This window comes from Pollachius pollachius (assembly GCF_949987615.1).
Source record: "Pollachius pollachius genome assembly, chromosome: 4".
Classification (NCBI taxonomy): domain Eukaryota; kingdom Metazoa; phylum Chordata; class Actinopteri; order Gadiformes; family Gadidae; genus Pollachius; species Pollachius pollachius.
The window spans coordinates 27723486-27732634 of NC_136937.1; positions in this window are offsets into that span (position 1 = coordinate 27723486).

Below are 9149 nucleotides of genomic sequence, written 5' to 3' on the forward strand. Positions count from 1 at the left end.
GCTGGGCACAGTACTGCTCAGGGTTAAAAACATCCTTGTTTTTGATGGCATGTGACATTTTCTCCAGGTTGTGGAAGTGGGTCAGCCTCTTGTTCTTTAGGTGTGTGGTCCAAACACCCAGCTTGGCCTTGAACCCATTCAGTGCGCTAATCATGTGGGGAAGGTGTCTGTCCTTTCCCTGCAGCTCGTTGTTGAGTGTGTTAAGTTTTGCCGTTAGAGATCCAGATCCAGTAGCCACGCATCATCGGACAGTTCCTCGTGCTCCTCGTTCCTTTTTGACAAAAAAGTCTCAGGCAGCAAGTCAACAAGTCACTGCAACACTTTGCCGCGACTCAACCACCGGACTTCAGTGTGGAGAAGCAGGTGTCCGTATGCGGCATCGAGCTCATCCAATAACGCCTTGAATAAGCAGTGCTGAAGCGCTTTTGCTCTAATCGAGTTTATCAGTTTGACCACCAGTGTCATGACATGGGGAAAAAGTCCAAGACTTTCCCAACCAAGGCCTGTTGATGGATAACACAGTGATAATCCATGAATGCGGGAAATTTGGGGTCATTACGGCACAGCGCTAAGAAACCTGCCCGCACACCTCGCATTGCCGGGGCCCCATCAGTAGTAATGGCAACTACTTTATTAATGGGGATGCCGTTTTCGTCTATATACTTTTTGAACTCCTGGTAAATATCCTCACCTCAGGTTCTCTCCTTTAAGTGCAAAAGAGTAAGGAAGTCCTCATTGGTTGTAGAATCCTGGAAAGCCATTCTGACGAATACAACAAGCTGGGCTGTGTTCATTACATCCAGGGATTCATCGAACTGTAGAGAAAGCTATTCACAGCGGGACAAGTCTTTTAATACTTGTCGATCCACGTCCTCTGACAGTGATTCGACCCTCCTTGTCACTGTCGCAGGGCCAAGCGGTACACCACGAAGTGCAGTTCTAATGTCGTCTTTGTTTTTGAAGTCATTGAAAACTGTCTCTGCGGTGATGGCCATTGCTTCTTTGATGAAATCAACCAATTTCAGCCCCTCAATTTTTCTTGCACGGATTGCGCTCTTTGGGGGGGTAGCTGTCTTTGAATTTCGAGTGGTTGGTGCTGTGGTGCCGTTCCAGGTTTCCTCTTTTAGAGGAAACCTGGAACAGTGCTTGTGTTTGGTGGCATAACATGCACACACACTTGTCTTTCACCAAAGTAAAAATAAACTCCTCTTCCCATTCTGAATGGAAGTTGTACGTTTTCGTCTTCTTTCGTGGAGCCTCTGCCATGCTAGCTATCACCAGAGAGGCGTACCGTAGCAACAGGCCAATATTGACGTTCGCGCCCCACGCCCTACTCTTCTTTAATCTCATTGGTCACTTAAATCAGACACTGTTAAATGCAGCGCTGCTACACTGAAAAAAATAGTAGGCCTCCAGAGAGGGAGAGATGTGCTTGCTATACTTATTATGAAAATGTATCATGCATAATATAGGATATTGTGTATTTATTTTTCTATTATTTTCGGGATCTACATGGAAAGCCTCAAAGATTGACCAGTCGATCGCGATCGACGGGTTGGCGACCAATGCTCTAAGGTATCATTTGGAATGTTTCAAGTAAGAGTTGGTGGTATTGTGATGCGCATAGCTGCTACCCAAGTAGTAAACACGGGTACGATTCCCGGCCAATGCATGGAGGTTTTTTAACGGATGTCGAGATATGAATGTTTGATACTGGGATAATTTGGTGGACAAGAACAATCCAAACTTTGTTTGTGAGGAGGAAAATCGTGGTGTTTTTGCTAATCTGAATCCTCTGTGAACTTATTGTCAGGTATCATTTGAAATGTTTCAAATAAGCGTTGGTGGTATAGTGGTGAGCATTGTTATTTCCCAAGCATTTGACCAGGGTTCGATTCCCGGCCAATGCATGGAAGTTCATTAATAGATGTTGGTATATGGAAGTTTGATACTGGGATATTTTGGTGGACAAGAACAATCCAAACTTTTGTTTGTGAGGAGGAAAATCGTGGTCTTGTTGCTCATCTGAAATCTCTGTGAACTTATTCTGTCAGGTATCATTTGAAATGTTTCATATAAGCGTTGGTGGTATAGTGGTGACTATAGCTGCTTCCCAAGCAGCTGACCCGGCGTCGATTCCCTGTCAATTCATTGAACTTCATAAAGAAATCGAAGGACTTGGTGATTGATACTGCTTGGTTTTAGTGGTAAAAGACAATACAAACTCAGTTTAGGAGAAGGAAAATTGTGGTGTTTTTGTTCTTCTGAAACCTCTCTGAACTGATGCTGTCCGGTATCATTTATAATTTTTTGTATACAAGTGCTTGTTGTATAGTGGTGAGAATAGCTGCTTCTCAAGCACTTTACTCAGATTTGATTCCCGGCCAATGAATTTAACTTTTTTAACAAATCTCAGGACTTGTAGATTGATACAGGGAGATTTTAGTGGTAAAGGACAATCAAGACTTTGTTTGTGAGAAAGAAAACCGTAGTATTTTAGCTAATCTGAAAACTCTGTGAACTTTGCTGTCAGGGATCATTTATATATTTTTTAACAAATGTGTTGGTAGTGTAGTGGTGAGCATAGCTGCTTCTGAAGTTGAGCTGGGTTTGATGACCGGCTACTGCATTGAAAGTCTTTAACAAATTCCCCCAAGATTCAGGACATGAACGATTGATACTGGGAGACTTTAGTGGTCAAGGACAATCCAAACTTTGTTCATGAAAACGGAGATTCGTGGTGCATTTCCTCTTCTGAAACCTCTGTGAACTGATGCTGTTACCTATCACTTATTTGAATTTGAACAAGGGCGTTAGTGTTTCAGTGGTGAGCAGAGCTGCTTCACAAGCAGTTGACCAGAATTTGATTCCCGGCCAATGCGTTGAACTTCTTTAACAAATCTCAGGACTTGGTGATTGATACTGTGAAATTTTAGTGGTAAAGAACAATCAATACTTTGTTCTTGAAAACTGAGAGTCGTGGTGCATTTGCTCATCTGAAACCTCTGTGAAACCGGCAAATGCATTGAACTTCTTTAACAAATGCCAGCACGATTCAGGACATGAACGATTGTTACTGGGAAAGGGACATTGTGGTCATAGTGGTCAAAGACATTGCATTGAACTTCTTTAACAATTCCCAGCATAATTCAGGACATGAACGATTGATGATGGGATATTTTATTGGTCAAGGGCTATCCAAACTTTGTTCATGAAAAACGGGAAGTCGTGCTGAGTTGGCTCTTCTGAAACCTCTGTAAACTGATGCTGTTAGATATCATTTATTTGTCTTCGATCAAGAGCATTGGTGGTATAGGGTGAGCATAGCTGCTTCCCAAGCAGTTGGTCAGTCGGGTTCGATTCATGGCTAATGTATTGAATTTCTTTAACAAATGCTACAACTATTAAGGACCTGGACAATTGATGGTGTCTTTTTTTTTTTGGTAATGGAAATCCAGGTTTTCTTCCTGAAATGGAACATCGTGGAGCATTGACTATTCTGAAACCTTGGTGAACTTCCTAGGTGGCTACCACACTCCACCTAGTGACTTCTATCCTGCGCCTCCAGACAACAGGACGCAGGGTGGTGGTTTTAAAAGACCGGTTTAATTTTAAGTTCTGTTGAACAGCGTAAATGGCCTGGTGTTCCATATTGTCATCTCGGAGAAGTTTGGAGATGGCTGGTCTACCTTTGCACACTTATTACTCAATGTGCAAGAGGTGTGCAGCCTTACCTAGCTGAGGGAAAAATTTGATCATCGTACCCCTATTCTCGCCTCTCTACACTGGCTACCAATAATTTACAGATCGGATTTGCTTTTGAAGCCCCGCATGGATTAGAATCATCCTTCGTGAAGGTATAAGGTCTTATTGTCGTTCTTGGCCCCTCTGGTCTTCAGGAGTCAGCCTTCTTTCATGACCAAAGGTTAAAAAAAAGAGGAGAGAGAGGGTTCGTCTATGGAGCACCCTATCTATGTAATAGTCTGCCACCATCAGTTATTTTGGCTTTGGGCTAGAGTCTAGCTCACAGCTGAAATAACCCTATTAGTTAAAGGTTGAGGTTAGTTAGGAGTAACCCTAGTGCGGAGTGAGTTGTTGCAAAACAATTGTAGCTTAGTAGAATAGAGTCGAGTGGAGTTTTAGAAAGTAGGAAACACGCTCACCTTTTGTTCACTCACCAAACACTTGCAGACAGAAAGAGGCGAGAGAATGGGAGAGAGAGAGAGAAAGTGGGAGAGTAAGAGAAGTGGCCATTGACCGACCCCCCCCCCCCCCCCCCACACACACACACACACACACACACACACACCTGGTGTATAGTGGGGCCGATAGTGGCGAGGGGGCGCAGACCCTCATGGGGATCACCACAATGGGCTTCCCGCCTTCAAGAAAATTGCACTCATCCTACTTTCTTCCCCTCATGCTCTCTCTCTCTCTCTCTCTCTCTCTCTCTCTCTCTCTCTCTCTCTCTCTCACACTCTCTCTCAGTGTGGATCTGGCGTTAAAACTCAGCATGTTTAATCGGGGAATGATGCTGGCGGTGAGAGAAATCACGGATTGGCTGGTCGGCTTCAGCAAATCAGTTAACGAGAAGAAAAAAAGAAGTGCAAAAAGCAACTTCTTTGAGAGAGAGCGCAGATTGTCTAATTTCCCACTTCATCTCATCTGATCATTCATCATTTTCACATATTCTTGTTTGAAGTAGCTAACATAACGAAACCAGCAGTGTGTGGTGTGAAATGGTAACACCGCTTTGTTTCATGTTTGAATATATCAGCAGTCTTAGGTCTGCCTAGCCTGGTCCTACCAGACTCTTGTACTTCATTTCATTTGCAGTCGGGACCTACTCAATTGACTAACGTTAACTCACTTGAAGGCGGGTGTCTGTTGAAGTTTAAAACTATTGGATCTGCCCAGTGCCACTCTGGATCTGCCATAACCATCGCTAACGTTTGGCCGGGAATTACGTTGTCCGTCAGCGAGAGCTGACTTTAACATCATTGTTCTCAGCCACTCCTATTCGCTGATTGGACGCACAAAATTGGGACGGAGAAAACCCACTAACATACCGCAGACCCAGACGTAATACTGAAGGGAAATTAAAATTGAGCGGAAGTACTTAGGCGGGCGGAGCCAGGCTAAGGTCTGCCAGTGTTCCTTTTTGAATGACGAATACAGTCTAACGCCACCTGCTGGTAGGGAGAGTTATTTCCTCTCACGCAGGCGCAGAAAATACATGCTAGTGGTACTGAGAACTGTACTGAGAACGATGATATAGACAGAACCCACCTCATGCTCCCTCTAAGCATGCAATGGCTGAGAAGAATGCATGGTCTTGTTGATGTTAGGAGGAGGTTAAAGAATGAGACAATGACATTTGAAGACAATACACCTGGGCACATAGCAGAGAGACTTATATTTATTTGGATAGTCTTGACAGGTTTAATTATTTTAAACAATTGTATTATTTTTTTAAATGTGCAAAATAATATCTGTAGGTTTAACACATTGCATTGTTGTGTGATACAAATTGGAAGCGAGCTTTATGTTCTCCTTGAATGTTATTTTTTTACTTCACTAAGACAGTGGTGGGATTGTGGGAAAGTGGAAAATAAGATTAGTGTGTCAGCAGTACACCCTCAGTGGCACAAGGGACATTACCAGATATATGGAGGATCTAGAGATTGAGATAGCGGAACTGCAGAACTTGACAGAATCCACAGGAAAGCGAGGACACATTAAAGTTCTCAAAACCGAAATTAAACCTAACCGGATCTACTTGGCAAAGAGTAAAGGGATGTTAATGTCCAAATTCAATACAAAGCTACAACGCACAACTGGGGAAAAAAAAGGTAAAAAAGGTTTGACTTATCTAGGAATCTACCTTGGGGACTAGGAACCTGTCAAATATAATTTGGAAGGCTTTAAAGAGAAAGTACAAGGGAGACTAAATAAGTGGAAACGGCTCCTACGAAAAATGCCATTTAGAGGCAGGGCTTTAATAATCAATAACCTGGTGGCCTCTGTGTTATGGCATGAGTTGGCCTGGGTATAACCACCTGCTGGCCTGACACACAAATTGCAGAAAATGATGGGTTATTTCTTCTGGGAACACTGGATACCTCAGAGTAGCAGCCTTTAGACTAGAATACAATCAGAAGTATATCTTGGGGCCAGAATATGTTGTATGGTGGCAGGTGGCGATCCCTATCTTTAGACTTTGCTTTGTTTCTCATGGTTTTTGGTCTTTTAACCACTTTGGTCTCTTGGGGTTTACCACCGTTTTACAAAAGGTCTGTTAAAATCCCGGTGTCTTTAAATGGAAAAGTATATTCTGATGATTAAAGGAACCCTTGATTACAGTGATCCGCTTGCAGCATAACACTGGGACCAGGGGTAGAAGCTACAGGTCCCAGACTCCACCACACACAAGCAGCGGCTTCTTTTATAACTCTAATGTCAGCAAGAAACACCAGAGACCTTTGAACTCAGTTGTTTAAAGACTGACTGACTGTGTGGAGACGCTGAATCAGTACTGCGTTGGAGCAGAAATCCCAGAGGTTGACGACCTCCTTCCCTGACTTGGTATTTATCCTGTTTTAAATGGCTTTAACAACATTTTGAGACTTCAACAAGATATCAATCCCTTTTTTAAATTAAAAATATATAAATCTCTGTCTGTCTATGTCAGGTGACTTCCTAGAAAAGGGAAGACCTACGATGACGTCTCCGAAAATAATATCAGGTCATTGAATGAAAGGTTACAGCAATGTGTCTGGCAAATCATATCTGTCTATAGGCAAGGGGAGGAGCTGAATCCATGTATCTGAAAAGTATACATTTCTTTTAACAACTTAAGTGTCATGGAGAAAGACATTTTGATCGATTCATCAGGGGTTTCTGTAATAAGAAAATTGAATAGAAAATGAACACTGGACTAATGCTTCACGTTTCATATGATCGTCAAATTGACTGCCCCAGACAGAGAGAATAAGGAAAGAGAGAGGGAATTACAGAGAGAATGAAGAGCGGGAAAATGGATAACGAGAGAGAGATTGGAGGGAAAATGGACAAGGACACCCCATGGGGCAGCAGCACTGAAGGGGTTTGAGCGAGAGAGCAAGGGAGAGCGAGAGAGAGAAATGGATGCGCCTCAAGGAAGAGGAAGAGCAGAGAGAACGCAACAGGTATTCTTAAGAGCAACGGAAAGAAACGGGGGGAGGAAATGGAGGTCGAGGCACGAGTGATAACGTGTGACCGTTTTCTCCGCAACGCCGTCGAGATTTGTCCAAGAAGACAAAGAAGGAACGTTTGAAGGAATACGGAGAGGTCAAAAGAGTTTGAGAATGGGGCACCCCGGTGTTTCACCAGGTAGGTACAGTCCTTACCGCAGCGACCTGGGTTTGAATCACGCCCGTGGTCCTTTGCTGCATGTCTGCCCCTCTCGCTCTCCCATACCTTCCTGTCTTAATCTACAATAAAATGGATAAAACCTTTAAAAATAAAAAAAAGAGTTTGATTGTGGGCAACTGCCTCTGATGTTGCTGGGTTCATCCAATTATTCCAAACAATTTTCATTCCTGTTTTTTTTAAAGGGTAATTTGTCACTACGCTTCCAACATATCGAACACTTGCCTGCACTCCTTTCTCCAACTCTCAATGACGTTTCTACCATGACAACAATCCAGAAGTTAGCCTTCAAAGCAGAAAACCTTGAAGGCAAAAATAGTTTAAAATGTATTTTTGAATTTGAAATAAGATTAAAAGCCATGTTTTCATGGTAAACGTGGCGAAAAATATTATGTGTTATATTTTGGCTAAAAACTAAAAGTTGTCATCTCTAAACCCTTTCATGTTGTCCCTTTGTATTCTACAACTCCCGAATCCAGACAAAAGACCCAGGCTGTGTGCTTTGTGTTCGTTGGTGGAGAACATCAGGGTTCAAAGCTCGCCATTCAGCCTCAGCGGTCAAACTGAAGCACCTAGCTTTTCTGCTAAATAGAATGGAACTTAACATGCTCAATAAATAGAAGCATTTGGTTCCTGCACGCACACAGACACACATACACGCACATGCTGTCACGCGCACCCACGATGCACATAATAGTAGTCCCCTTTTACACACAGACCTTAGCACTCAGCTGTCACACACGCACACATACTCACCTGTCCAGGTAATTCAGTTTTTTTAAGACCGGTTCCAAGAGCTGTCAATCATTTGTAAGCCAATCCTGAGCTACTGGTAAGCCAAGGTGCGTGCGTGCGTGCGTGCGTGCGTGCGTGCTACCCGAAGCCTTGACTTCAAGCAGATCAGGTGACAAGAAAGCGATGGTGCGATAAACCTGTGTCAGTGTGTTCATGTTTCGTTTGTGTCTCTAAGCATGCGGTGTGTTTGTATGTGTGGTTAGCATCTGTGCTGATTTGACCATAAACTGAATCATCCCTGTCATAATATTATTGTCAGTTTAGTTTCAAAATCGTGCTTTCTGTTCTATATTTACAACTCACGAATCTTACCGAAAGCAGCTTTTAAAACAATGTGAAACTTAACTGAACTTTCTTCTCCATTTAGCTAATCACAGACTTGCCATTAATCCATCCAACTAAGTACACTGAACTGTTTAACCCTATCAGTGACTGAAAAGTTGAGCTTAGGGGGCTTAGAACTTCACATAATCGAATGTCCATTTTGCGAACTGTGGGAGTGTGTGTAGTTGATGGCTGGTTTAAGCAGACTGAGGATCCATCTGACGTTTCCTGAGGATTTGCCAAATATCGAAACCTGACTATAATATTCGGTTTATGCTCCATTGTACGAAAAGGTAGTCCGACTGCCATATTTCCAAAAGTTTTTTGCCAAGCTCCTTTTGATTTTGAAACAAAGACGAGAGGCAGGGAGACAGACAAAGACGGGGAGAGGGGGAAAGACACGGAAAGTGAGACAGAGACATAAACAGGGATGGATGGACAGGTCGATTTAAGAGGTTGTGCTGTTATACTGAACATCAGCACGGCTGTGATGCGGTCCTAGGTACGAGAAGATATGTATTTATTTTTGTTCCACAAGCCCTGTCTTTTGATAAGCCACATTCGATTATGATTCGTCTGTTTATTTAATCATGTATTTGGCTCAACCGAACACAAACAGT